Consider the following 9583-nt stretch of genomic DNA (forward strand, 5'->3'; position numbering starts at 1 on the left):
AAGGCCAGCCAGCCAAAGACGCCTCGCACCTTCCTGGAGAAGTCGAGCCATGGCAGTCCACCACGAGCAAAGAAAGAGCTTCCTCGGCGCGATCATCAAGTCCCATTCGCAAAAAAGGCTGCGAGGCGGCGGAAACGAGCAAGACCCTTGTTGAGAAGCACCCGTGGGTACGTGACACGGATTGGAGTGCCCTCGAGCAAGACCATTGCAAAAGCGCACTGCCACGTGTGGAGAGAGGGGCACACGAGGCACACACCAGCGAGGGCTCGTCCGGGATTTGAACCCGGGACCTCTCGCACCCGAAGCGAGAATCATACCCCTAGACCAACGAGCCAACGTTTGGTGCGTGCCGTGCAGCAGCGTCGATTCTCTCACCTTAGTAGGCTCGGCCACAAGCAGCAGCCGGAGCGGTTTAGCTAACAGGGGGAGGGCAAAAGGAGATGAGCACTCTGGTTCCCCCGCAGAGAAAGAGTGGGGCTCGTCCGGGATTTGAACCCGGGACCTCTCGCACCCTAAGCGAGAATCATACCCCTAGACCAACGAGCCAGCGACAGAGCGGTGCTTTGCAATTTGTATGGCGTAGCCAGCACTGCCAACTGAAGCACCTGCCTGACATCTCCAGAGAAAAGCGTGGCTCTCTCATGGAACATCCACAGGGAAAAAAAAAAAGTCCCTGAGAGACGCATGCGAATTTTAACGAGCAGCAATCTCCAACATATGTTTTTGGAGCGAAAGAGCTCAAAACAAGTGGAGATCCGCGTGCGTGGGGTCAAAATCTGCCACAGGTCCGGGCTTGGTTGGGTGGTCGGGGTTTCCTGGGGACGGGCGGCACATGCCGCCTTCCCAGCAGTCAGTTGCAAGAAAATCCATGCAACAGATGAGCCTGCGGGAGGAAGCCCAGCATGCAACAGACCTGCAACAAAGACTTCCACAAGCATGGGCTCGTCCGGGATTTGAACCCGGGACCTCTCGCACCCAAAGAGAGAATCATACCCCTAGACCAACGAGCCAGCAACGGAGGCAAGGGCTGCGAGGCACCTGGCTCAGCGCCACCATTTGGCACAGGCTGCAGCAAAAACAAGATCTGACACTGGAGTCCAAAGAGGCAGGAGGAGTCGAGCGTGGCCGTGCGACAGAAAGAGAAGAGGAACAGAGCGGTGAAAAGGCCAGCCAGCCAAAGACGCCTCGCACCTTCCTGGAGAAGTCGAGCCATGGCAGTCCACCACGAGCAAAGAAAGAGCTTCCTCGGCGCGATCATCAAGTCCCATTCGCAAAAAAGGCTGCGAGGCGGCGGAAACGAGCAAGACCCTTGTTGAGAAGCACCCGTGGGTACGTGACACGGATTGGAGTGCCCTCGAGCAAGACCATTGCAAAAGCGCACTGCCACGTGTGGAGAGAGGGGCACACGAGGCACACACCAGCGAGGGCTCGTCCGGGATTTGAACCCGGGACCTCTCGCACCCGGGACCTCTCGCACCCGAAGCGAGAATCATACCCCTAGACCAACGAGCCAACGTTTGGTGCGTGCCGTGCAGCAGCGTCGATTCTCTCACCTTTGTAGGCTCGGCCACAAGTTGCAGCCGGAGCGGTTTAGCTAACAGGGGGAGGGCAAAAGGAGATGAGCACTCTGGTTCCCCCGCAGAGAAAGAGTGGGGCTCGTCCGGGATTTGAACCCGGGACCTCTCGCACCCTAAGCGAGAATCATACCCCTAGACCAACGAGCCAGCGACAGAGCGGCGCTTTGCAATTTGTATGGCGTAGCCAGCACTGCCAACTGAAGCACCTGCCTGGCATCTCCAGAGAAAAGCGTGGCTCTCTCATGGAACATCCACAGGGAAAAAAAAAAGTCCCTGAGAGACGCATGCGAATTTTAACGAGCAGCAATCTCCAACATATGTTTTTGGAGCGAAAGAGCTCAAAACAAGTGGAGATCCGCGTGCGTGGGGTCAAAATCTGCCACAGGTCCGGGCTTGGTTGGGTGGTCGGGGTTTCCTGGGGACGGGCAGCACATGCCGCCTTCCCAGCAGTCAGTTGCAAGAAAATCCATGCAACAGATGAGCCTGCGGGAGGAAGCCCAGCATGCAACAGACCTGCAACAAAGACTTCCACAAGCATGGGCTCGTCCGGGATTTGAACCCGGGACCTCTCGCACCCAAAGCGAGAATCATACCCCTAGACCAACGAGCCAGCGACGGAGGCAAGGGCTGCGAGGCACCTGGCTCAGCGCCACCATTTGGCACAGGCTGCAGCAAAAACAAGATCTGACACTGGAGTCCAAAGAGGCAGGAGGAGTCGAGCATGGCCGCGCGACAGAAAGAGAAGAGGAACAGAGCGGTGAAAAGGCCAGCCAGCCAAAGACGCCTCGCACCTTCCTGGAAAAGTCGAGCCATGGCAGTCCACCACGAGCAAAGAAAGAGCTTCCTCGGCGCGATCATCAAGTCCCATTCGCAAAAAAGGCTGCGAGGCGGCGGAAACGAGCAAGACCCTTGTTGAGAAGCACCCGTGGGTACGTGACACGGATTGGAGTGCCCTCGAGCAAGACCATTGCAAAAGCGCAGTGCCACGTGTGGAGAGAGGGGCACACGAGGCACACACCAGCGAGGGCTCGTCCGGGATTTGAACCCGGGACCTCTCGCACCCGAAGCGAGAATCATACCCCTAGACCAACGAGCCAACGTTTGGTGCGTGCCGTGCAGCAGCGTCGATTCTCTCACCTTTGTAGGCTCGGCCACAAGCAGCAGCCGGAGCGGTTTAGCTAACAGGGGGAGGGCAAAAGGAGATAAGCACTCTGGTTCCCCCGCAGAGAAAGAGTGGGGCTCGTCCGGGATTTGAACCCGGGACCTCTCGCACCCTAAGCGAGAATCATACCCCTAGACCAACGAGCCAGCGACAGAGCGGCGCTTTGCAATTTGTATGGCGTAGCCAGCACTGCCAACTGAAGCACCTGCCTGGCATCTCCAGAGAAAAGCGTGGCTCTCTCATGGAACATCCACAGGGAAAAAAAAAAAGTCCCTGAGAGACGCATGCGAATTTTAACGAGCAGCAATCTCCAACATATGTTTTTGGAGCGAAAGAGCTCAAAACAAGTGGAGATCCGCGTGCGTGGGGTCAAAATCTGCCACAGGTCCGGGCTTGGTTGGGTGGTCGGGGTTTCCTGGGGAAGGGCGGCACATGCCGCCTTCCCAGCAGTCAGTTGCAAGAAAATCCATGCAACAGATGAGCCTGCGGGAGGAAGCCCAGCATGCAACAGACCTGCAACAAAGACTTCCACAAGCATGGGCTCGTCCGGGATTTGAACCCGGGACCTCTCGCACCCGAAGCGAGAATCATACCCCTAGACCAACGAGCCAACGTTTGGTGCGTGCCGTGCAGCAGCGTCGATTCTCTCACCTTTGTAGGCTCGGCCACAAGCAGCAGCCGGAGCGGTTTAGCTAACAGGGGGAGGGCAAAAGGAGATGAGCACTCTGGTTCCCCCGCAGAGAAAGAGTGGGGCTCGTCCGGGATTTGAACCCGGGACCTCTCGCACCCAAAGCGAGAATCATACCCCTAGACCAACGAGCCAGCGACGGAGGCAAGGGCTGCGAGGCACCTGGCTCAGCGCCACCATTTGGCACAAGCTGCAGCAAAAACAAGATCTGACACTGGAGTCCAAAGAGGCAGGAGGAGTCGAGCGTGGCCGCGCGACAGAAAGAGAAGAGGAACAGAGCGGTGAAAAGGCCAGCCAGCCAAAGACGCCTCGCACCTTCCTGGAGAAGTCGAGCCATGGCAGTCCACCACGAGCAAAGAAAGAGCTTCCTCGGCGCGATCATCAAGTCCCATTCGCAAAAAAGGCTGCGAGGCGGCGGAAACGAGCAAGACCCTTGTTGAGAAGCACCCGTGGGTACGTGACACGGATTGGAGTGCCCTCGAGCAAGACCATTGTAAAAGCGCACTGCCACGTGTGGAGAGAGGGGCACACGAGGCACACACCAGCGAGGGCTCGTCCGGGATTTGAACCCGGGACCTCTCGCACCCGAAGCGAGAATCATACACGTTTGGTGCGTGCCGTGCAGCAGCGTCGATTCTCTCACCTTTGTAGGCTCGGCCACAAGCAGCAGCCGGAGCGGTTTAGCTAACAGGGGGAGGGCAAAAGGAGATGAGCACTCTGGTTCCCCCGCAGAGAAAGAGTGGGGCTCGTCCGGGATTTGAACCCGGGACCTCTCGCACCCTAAGCGAGAATCATACCCCTAGACCAACGAGCCAGCGACAGAGCGGTGCTTTGCAATTTGTATGGCGTAGCCAGCACTGCCAACTGAAGCACCTGCCTGGCATCTCCAGAGAAAAGCGTGGCTCTCTCATGGAACATCCACAGGGAAAAAAAAAAAGTCCCTGAGAGACGCATGCGAATTTTAACGAGCAGCAATCTCCAACATATGTTTTTGGAGCGAAAGAGCTCAAAACAAGTGGAGATCCGCGTGCGTGGGGTCAAAATCTGCCACAGGTCCGGGCTTGGTTGGGTGGTCGGGGTTTCCTGGGGACGGGCGGCACATGCCGCCTTCCCAGCAGTCAGTTGCAAGAAAATCCATGCAACAGATGAGCCTGCGGGAGGAAGCCCAGCATGCAACAGACCTGCAACAAAGACTTCCACAAGCATGGGCTCGTCCGGGATTTGAACCTGGGACCTCTCGCACCCAAAGCGAGAATCATACCCCTAGACCAACGAGCCAGCAACGGAGGCAAGGGCTGCGAGGCACCTGGCTCAGCGCCACCATTTGGCACAGGCTGCAGCAAAAACAAGATCTGACACTGGAGTCCAAAGAGGCAGGAGGAGTCGAGCGTGGCCGCGCGACAGAAAGAGAAGAGGAACAGAGCGGTGAAAAGGCCAGCCAGCCAAAGACGCCTCGCACCTTCCTGGAGAAGTCGAGCCATGGCAGTCCACCACGAGCAAAGAAAGAGCTTCCTCGGCACGATCATCAAGTCCCATTCGCAAAAAAGGCTGCGAGGCGGCGGAAACGAGCAAGACCCTTGTTGAGAAGCACCCGTGGGTACGTGACACGGATTGGAGTGCCCTCGAGCAAGACCATTGCAAAAGCGCAGTGCCACGTGTGGAGAGAGGGGCACACGAGGCACACACCAGCGAGGGCTCGTCCGGGATTTGAACCCGGGACCTCTCGCACCCGAAGCGAGAATCATACCCCTAGACCAACGAGCCAACGTTTGGTGCGTGCCGTGCAGCAGCGTCGATTCTCTCACCTTTGTAGGCTCGGCCACAAGCAGCAGCCGGAGCGGTTTAGCTAACAGGGGGAGGGCAAAAGGAGATGAGCACTCTGGTTCCCCCGCAGAGAAAGAGTGGGGCTCGTCCGGGATTTGAACCCGGGACCTCTCGCACCCTAAGCGAGAATCATACCCCTAGACCAACGAGCCAGCGACAGAGCGGCGCTTTGCAATTTGTATGGCGTAGCCAGCACTGCCAACTGAAGCACCTGCCTGGCATCTCCAGAGAAAAGCGTGGCTCTCTCATGGAACATCCACAGGGAAAAAAAAAAAGTCCCTGAGAGACGCATGCGAATTTTAACGAGCAGCAATCTCCAACATATGTTTTTGGAGCGAAAGAGCTCAAAACAAGTGGAGATCCGCGTGCGTGGGGTCAAAATCTGCCACAGGTCCGGGCTTGGTTGGGTGGTCGGGGTTTCCTGGGGACGGGCGGCACATGCCGCCTTCCCAGCAGTCAGTTGCAAGAAAATCCATGCAACAGATGAGCCTGCGGGAGGAAGCCCAGCATGCAACAGACCTGCAACAAAGACTTCCACAAGCATGGGCTCGTCCGGGATTTGAACCCGGGACCTCTCACACCCAAAGCGAGAATCATACCCCTAGACCAACGAGCCAGCGACGGAGGCAAGGGCTGCGAGGCACCTGGCTCAGCGCCACCATTTGGCACAGGCTGCAGCAAAAACAAGATCTGACACTGGAGTCCAAAGAGGCAGGAGGAGTCGAGCGTGGCCGCGCGACAGAAAGAGAAGAGGAACAGAGCGGTGAAAAGGCCAGCCAGCCAAAGACGCCTCGCACCTTCCTGGAGAAGTCGAGCCATGGCAGTCCACCACGAGCAAAGAAAGAGCTTCCTCGGTGCGATCATCAAGTCCCATTCGCAAAAAAGGCTGCGAGGCGGCGGAAACGAGCAAGACCCTTGTTGAGAAGCACCCGTGGGTACGTGACACGGATTGGAGTGCCCTCGAGCAAGACCATTGCAAAAGCGCACTGCCACGTGTGGAGAGAGGGGCACACGAGGCACACACCAGCGAGGGCTCGTCCGGGATTTGAACCCGGGACCTCTCGCACCCGAAGCGAGAATCATACCCCTAGACCAACGAGCCAACGTTTGGTGCGTGCCGTGCAGCAGCGTCGATTCTCTCACCTTAGTAGGCTCGGCCACAAGCAGCAGCCGGAGCGGTTTAGCTAACAGGGGGAGGGCAAAAGGAGATGAGCACTCTGGTTCCCCCGCAGAGAAAGAGTGGGGCTCGTCCGGGATTTGAACCCGGGACCTCTCGCACCCTAAGCGAGAATCATACCCCTAGACCAACGAGCCAGCGACAGAGCGGTGCTTTGCAATTTGTATGGCGTAGCCAGCACTGCCAACTGAAGCACCTGCCTGGCATCTCCAGAGAAAAGCGTGGCTCTCTCATGGAACATCCACAGGGAAAAAAAAAAAGTCCCTGAGAGACGCATGCGAATTTTAACGAGCAGCAATCTCCAACATATGTTTTTGGAGCGAAAGAGCTCAAAACAAGTGGAGATCCGCGTGGGTGGGGTCAAAATCTGCCACAGGTCCGGGCTTGGTTGGGTGGTCGGGGTTTCCTGGGGACGGGCGGCACATGCCGCCTTCCCAGCAGTCAGTTGCAAGAAAATCCATGCAACAGATGAGCCTGCGGGAGGAAGCCCAGCATGCAACAGACCTGCAACAAAGACTTCCACAAGCATGGGCTCGTCCGGGATTTGAACCCGGGACCTCTCGCACCCAAAGAGAGAATCATACCCCTAGACCAACGAGCCAGCGACGGAGGCAAGGGCTGCGAGGCACCTGGCTCAGCGCCACCATTTGGCACAGGCTGCAGCAAAAACAAGATCTGACACTGGAGTCCAAAGAGGCAGGAGGAGTCGAGCGTGGCCGTGCGACAGAAAGAGAAGAGGAACAGAGCGGTGAAAAGGCCAGCCAGCCAAAGACGCCTCGCACCTTCCTGGAGAAGTCGAGCCATGGCAGTCCACCACGAGCAAAGAAAGAGCTTCCTCGGCGCGATCATCAAGTCCCATTCGCAAAATGGCTGCGAGGCGGCGGAAACGAGCAAGACCCTTGTTGAGAAGCACCCGTGGGTACGTGACACGGATTGGAGTGCCCTCGAGCAAGACCATTGCAAAAGCGCACTGCCACGTGTGGAGAGAGGGGCACACGAGGCACACACCAGCGAGGGCTCGTCCGGGATTTGAACCCGGGACCTCTCGCACCCGAAGCGAGAATCATACCCCTAGACCAACGAGCCAACGTTTGGTGCGTGCCGTGCAGCAGCGTCGATTCTCTCACCTTTGTAGGCTCGGCCACAAGCTGCAGCCGGAGCGGTTTAGCTAACAGGGGGAGGGCAAAAGGAGATGAGCACTCTGGTTCCCCCGCAGAGAAAGAGTGGGGCTCGTCCGGGATTTGAACCCGGGACCTCTCGCACCCTAAGCGAGAATCATACCCCTAGACCAACGAGCCAACGACAGAGCGGTGCTTTGCAATTTGTATGGCGTAGCCAGCACTGCCAACTGAAGCACCTGCCTGGCATCTCCAGAGAAAAGCGTGGCTCTCTCATGGAACATCCACAGGGAAAAAAAAAAAGTCCCTGAGAGACGCATGCGAATTTTAACGAGCAGCAATCTCCAACATATGTTTTTGGAGCGAAAGAGCTCAAAACAAGTGGAGATCCGCGTGCGTGGGGTCAAAATCTGCCACAGGTCCGGGCTTGGTTGGGTGGTCGGGGTTTCCTGGGGAAGGGCGGCACATGCCGCCTTCCCAGCAGTCAGTTGCAAGAAAATCCATGCAACAGATGAGCCTGCGGGAGGAAGCCCAGCATGCAACAGACCTGCAACAAAGACTTCCACAAGCATGGGCTCGTCCGGGATTTGAACCCGGGACCTCTCGCACCCAAAGCGAGAATCATACCCCTAGACCAACGAGCCAGCGACGGAGGCAAGGGCTGCGAGGCACCTGGCTCAGCGCCACCATTTGGCACAGGCTGCAGCAAACACAAGATCTGACACTGGAGTCCAAGGAGGCAGGAGGAGTCGAGCGTGGCCGCGCGACAGAAAGAGAAGAGGAACAGAGCGGTGAAAAGGCCAGCCAGCCAAAGACGCCTCGCACCTTCCTGGAGAAGTCGAGCCATGGCAGTCCACCACGAGCAAAGAAAGAGCTTCCTCGGCGCGATCATCAAGTCCCATTCACAAAAAGGGCTGCGAGGCGGCGGAAACGAGCAAGACCCTTGTTGAGAAGCACCCGTGGGTACATGACACGGATTGGAGTGCCCTCGAGCAAGACCATTGCAAAAGCGCACTGCCACGTGTGGAGAGAGGGGCACACGAGGCACACACCAGCGAGGGCTCGTCCGGGATTTGAACCCGGGACCTCTCGCACCCGAAGTGAGAATCATACCCCTAGACCAACGAGCCAACGTTTGGTGCGTGCCGTGCAGCAGCGACGATTCTCTCACCCTTGTAGGCTCGGCCACAAGCAGCAGCCGGAGCGGTTTAGCTAACAGGGGGAGGGCAAAAGGAGATGAGCACTCTGGTTCCCCCGCAGAGAACGAGTGGGGCTCGTCCAGGATTTGAACCCGGGACCTCTCGCACGCTAAGCGAGAATCATACCCCTAGACCAACGAGCCAGCGACAGAGCGGCGCTTTGCAATTTGTATGGCGTAGCCAGCACTGCCAACTGAAGCACCTGCCTGGCATCTCCAGAGAAAAGCGTGGCTCTCTCATGGAACATCCACAGGGAAAAAAAAAATGTCCCTGAGAGACGCATGCGAATTTTAACGAGCAGCAATCTCCAACATATGTTTTTGGAGCGAAAGAGCTCAAAACAAGTGGAGATCCGCGTGCGTGGGGTCAAAATCTGCCACAGGTCCGGGCTTGGTTGGGTGGTCGGGGTTTCCTGGGGACGGGCGGCACATGCCGCCTTCCCAGCAGTCAGTTGCAAGAAAATCCATGCAACAGATGAGCCTGCGGGAGGAAGCCCAGCATGCAACAGACCTGCAACAAAGACTTCCACAAGCATGGGCTCGTCCGGGATTTGAACCCGGGACCTCTCACACCCAAAGCGAGAATCATACCCCTAGACCAACGAGCCAGCGACGGAGGCAAGGGCTGCGAGGCACCTGGCTCAGCGCCACCATTTGGCACAGGCTGCAGCAAAAACAAGATCTGACACTGGAGTCCAAAGAGGCAGGAGGAGTCGAGCGTGGCCGTGCGACAGAAAGAGAAGAGGAACAGAGCGGTGAAAAGGCCAGCCAGCCAAAGACGCCTCGCACCTTCCTGGAGAAGTCGAGCCATGGCAGTCCACCACGAGCAAAGAAAGAGC

General features: G+C 57.6%; 24 non-coding genes across 24 annotated transcripts; all 24 read right to left on the bottom strand.

Moving 5' to 3' along the window:
* Positions 1–262: 262 nt before the first annotated feature.
* Positions 263–334, bottom strand: TRNAP-CGG (transfer RNA proline (anticodon CGG)). Its single transcript has one exon. It is a non-coding gene; the product is annotated as a tRNA-Pro (tRNA).
* Positions 335–474: 140 nt separating this feature from the next.
* Positions 475–546, bottom strand: TRNAP-AGG (transfer RNA proline (anticodon AGG)). The gene has a single exon. It is a non-coding gene; the product is annotated as a tRNA-Pro (tRNA).
* Positions 547–938: 392 nt separating this feature from the next.
* TRNAP-UGG (transfer RNA proline (anticodon UGG)) lies at positions 939–1010 on the bottom strand. The gene has a single exon. It is a non-coding gene; the product is annotated as a tRNA-Pro (tRNA).
* Positions 1011–1424: 414 nt separating this feature from the next.
* TRNAP-CGG (transfer RNA proline (anticodon CGG)) lies at positions 1425–1512 on the bottom strand. The gene is given in 2 exon segments: positions 1425–1460; positions 1477–1512. It is a non-coding gene; the product is annotated as a tRNA-Pro (tRNA).
* A 140-nt stretch (positions 1513–1652) lies between these two features.
* Positions 1653–1724, bottom strand: TRNAP-AGG (transfer RNA proline (anticodon AGG)). Its single transcript has one exon. It is a non-coding gene; the product is annotated as a tRNA-Pro (tRNA).
* Positions 1725–2115: 391 nt separating this feature from the next.
* Positions 2116–2187, bottom strand: TRNAP-UGG (transfer RNA proline (anticodon UGG)). The gene has a single exon. It is a non-coding gene; the product is annotated as a tRNA-Pro (tRNA).
* A 414-nt stretch (positions 2188–2601) lies between these two features.
* On the bottom strand, positions 2602–2673 carry TRNAP-CGG (transfer RNA proline (anticodon CGG)). Its single transcript has one exon. It is a non-coding gene; the product is annotated as a tRNA-Pro (tRNA).
* A 140-nt stretch (positions 2674–2813) lies between these two features.
* On the bottom strand, positions 2814–2885 carry TRNAP-AGG (transfer RNA proline (anticodon AGG)). The gene has a single exon. It is a non-coding gene; the product is annotated as a tRNA-Pro (tRNA).
* A 392-nt stretch (positions 2886–3277) lies between these two features.
* TRNAP-CGG (transfer RNA proline (anticodon CGG)) lies at positions 3278–3349 on the bottom strand. Its single transcript has one exon. It is a non-coding gene; the product is annotated as a tRNA-Pro (tRNA).
* A 140-nt stretch (positions 3350–3489) lies between these two features.
* On the bottom strand, positions 3490–3561 carry TRNAP-UGG (transfer RNA proline (anticodon UGG)). The gene has a single exon. It is a non-coding gene; the product is annotated as a tRNA-Pro (tRNA).
* Positions 3562–4169: 608 nt separating this feature from the next.
* Positions 4170–4241, bottom strand: TRNAP-AGG (transfer RNA proline (anticodon AGG)). Its single transcript has one exon. It is a non-coding gene; the product is annotated as a tRNA-Pro (tRNA).
* Positions 4242–4633: 392 nt separating this feature from the next.
* Positions 4634–4705, bottom strand: TRNAP-UGG (transfer RNA proline (anticodon UGG)). Its single transcript has one exon. It is a non-coding gene; the product is annotated as a tRNA-Pro (tRNA).
* Positions 4706–5119: 414 nt separating this feature from the next.
* Positions 5120–5191, bottom strand: TRNAP-CGG (transfer RNA proline (anticodon CGG)). Its single transcript has one exon. It is a non-coding gene; the product is annotated as a tRNA-Pro (tRNA).
* Positions 5192–5331: 140 nt separating this feature from the next.
* Positions 5332–5403, bottom strand: TRNAP-AGG (transfer RNA proline (anticodon AGG)). The gene has a single exon. It is a non-coding gene; the product is annotated as a tRNA-Pro (tRNA).
* A 392-nt stretch (positions 5404–5795) lies between these two features.
* TRNAP-UGG (transfer RNA proline (anticodon UGG)) lies at positions 5796–5867 on the bottom strand. Its single transcript has one exon. It is a non-coding gene; the product is annotated as a tRNA-Pro (tRNA).
* A 414-nt stretch (positions 5868–6281) lies between these two features.
* On the bottom strand, positions 6282–6353 carry TRNAP-CGG (transfer RNA proline (anticodon CGG)). The gene has a single exon. It is a non-coding gene; the product is annotated as a tRNA-Pro (tRNA).
* Positions 6354–6493: 140 nt separating this feature from the next.
* TRNAP-AGG (transfer RNA proline (anticodon AGG)) lies at positions 6494–6565 on the bottom strand. The gene has a single exon. It is a non-coding gene; the product is annotated as a tRNA-Pro (tRNA).
* A 392-nt stretch (positions 6566–6957) lies between these two features.
* On the bottom strand, positions 6958–7029 carry TRNAP-UGG (transfer RNA proline (anticodon UGG)). Its single transcript has one exon. It is a non-coding gene; the product is annotated as a tRNA-Pro (tRNA).
* A 413-nt stretch (positions 7030–7442) lies between these two features.
* On the bottom strand, positions 7443–7514 carry TRNAP-CGG (transfer RNA proline (anticodon CGG)). Its single transcript has one exon. It is a non-coding gene; the product is annotated as a tRNA-Pro (tRNA).
* Positions 7515–7654: 140 nt separating this feature from the next.
* TRNAP-AGG (transfer RNA proline (anticodon AGG)) lies at positions 7655–7726 on the bottom strand. Its single transcript has one exon. It is a non-coding gene; the product is annotated as a tRNA-Pro (tRNA).
* A 392-nt stretch (positions 7727–8118) lies between these two features.
* Positions 8119–8190, bottom strand: TRNAP-UGG (transfer RNA proline (anticodon UGG)). Its single transcript has one exon. It is a non-coding gene; the product is annotated as a tRNA-Pro (tRNA).
* A 414-nt stretch (positions 8191–8604) lies between these two features.
* On the bottom strand, positions 8605–8676 carry TRNAP-CGG (transfer RNA proline (anticodon CGG)). The gene has a single exon. It is a non-coding gene; the product is annotated as a tRNA-Pro (tRNA).
* Positions 8677–8816: 140 nt separating this feature from the next.
* Positions 8817–8888, bottom strand: TRNAA-AGC (transfer RNA alanine (anticodon AGC)). Its single transcript has one exon. It is a non-coding gene; the product is annotated as a tRNA-Ala (tRNA).
* Positions 8889–9280: 392 nt separating this feature from the next.
* Positions 9281–9352, bottom strand: TRNAP-UGG (transfer RNA proline (anticodon UGG)). Its single transcript has one exon. It is a non-coding gene; the product is annotated as a tRNA-Pro (tRNA).
* Positions 9353–9583: the final 231 nt, after the last annotated feature.

Source organism: Ranitomeya variabilis, chromosome 4 (genome assembly GCF_051348905.1).
Source record: "Ranitomeya variabilis isolate aRanVar5 chromosome 4, aRanVar5.hap1, whole genome shotgun sequence".
Classification (NCBI taxonomy): domain Eukaryota; kingdom Metazoa; phylum Chordata; class Amphibia; order Anura; family Dendrobatidae; genus Ranitomeya; species Ranitomeya variabilis.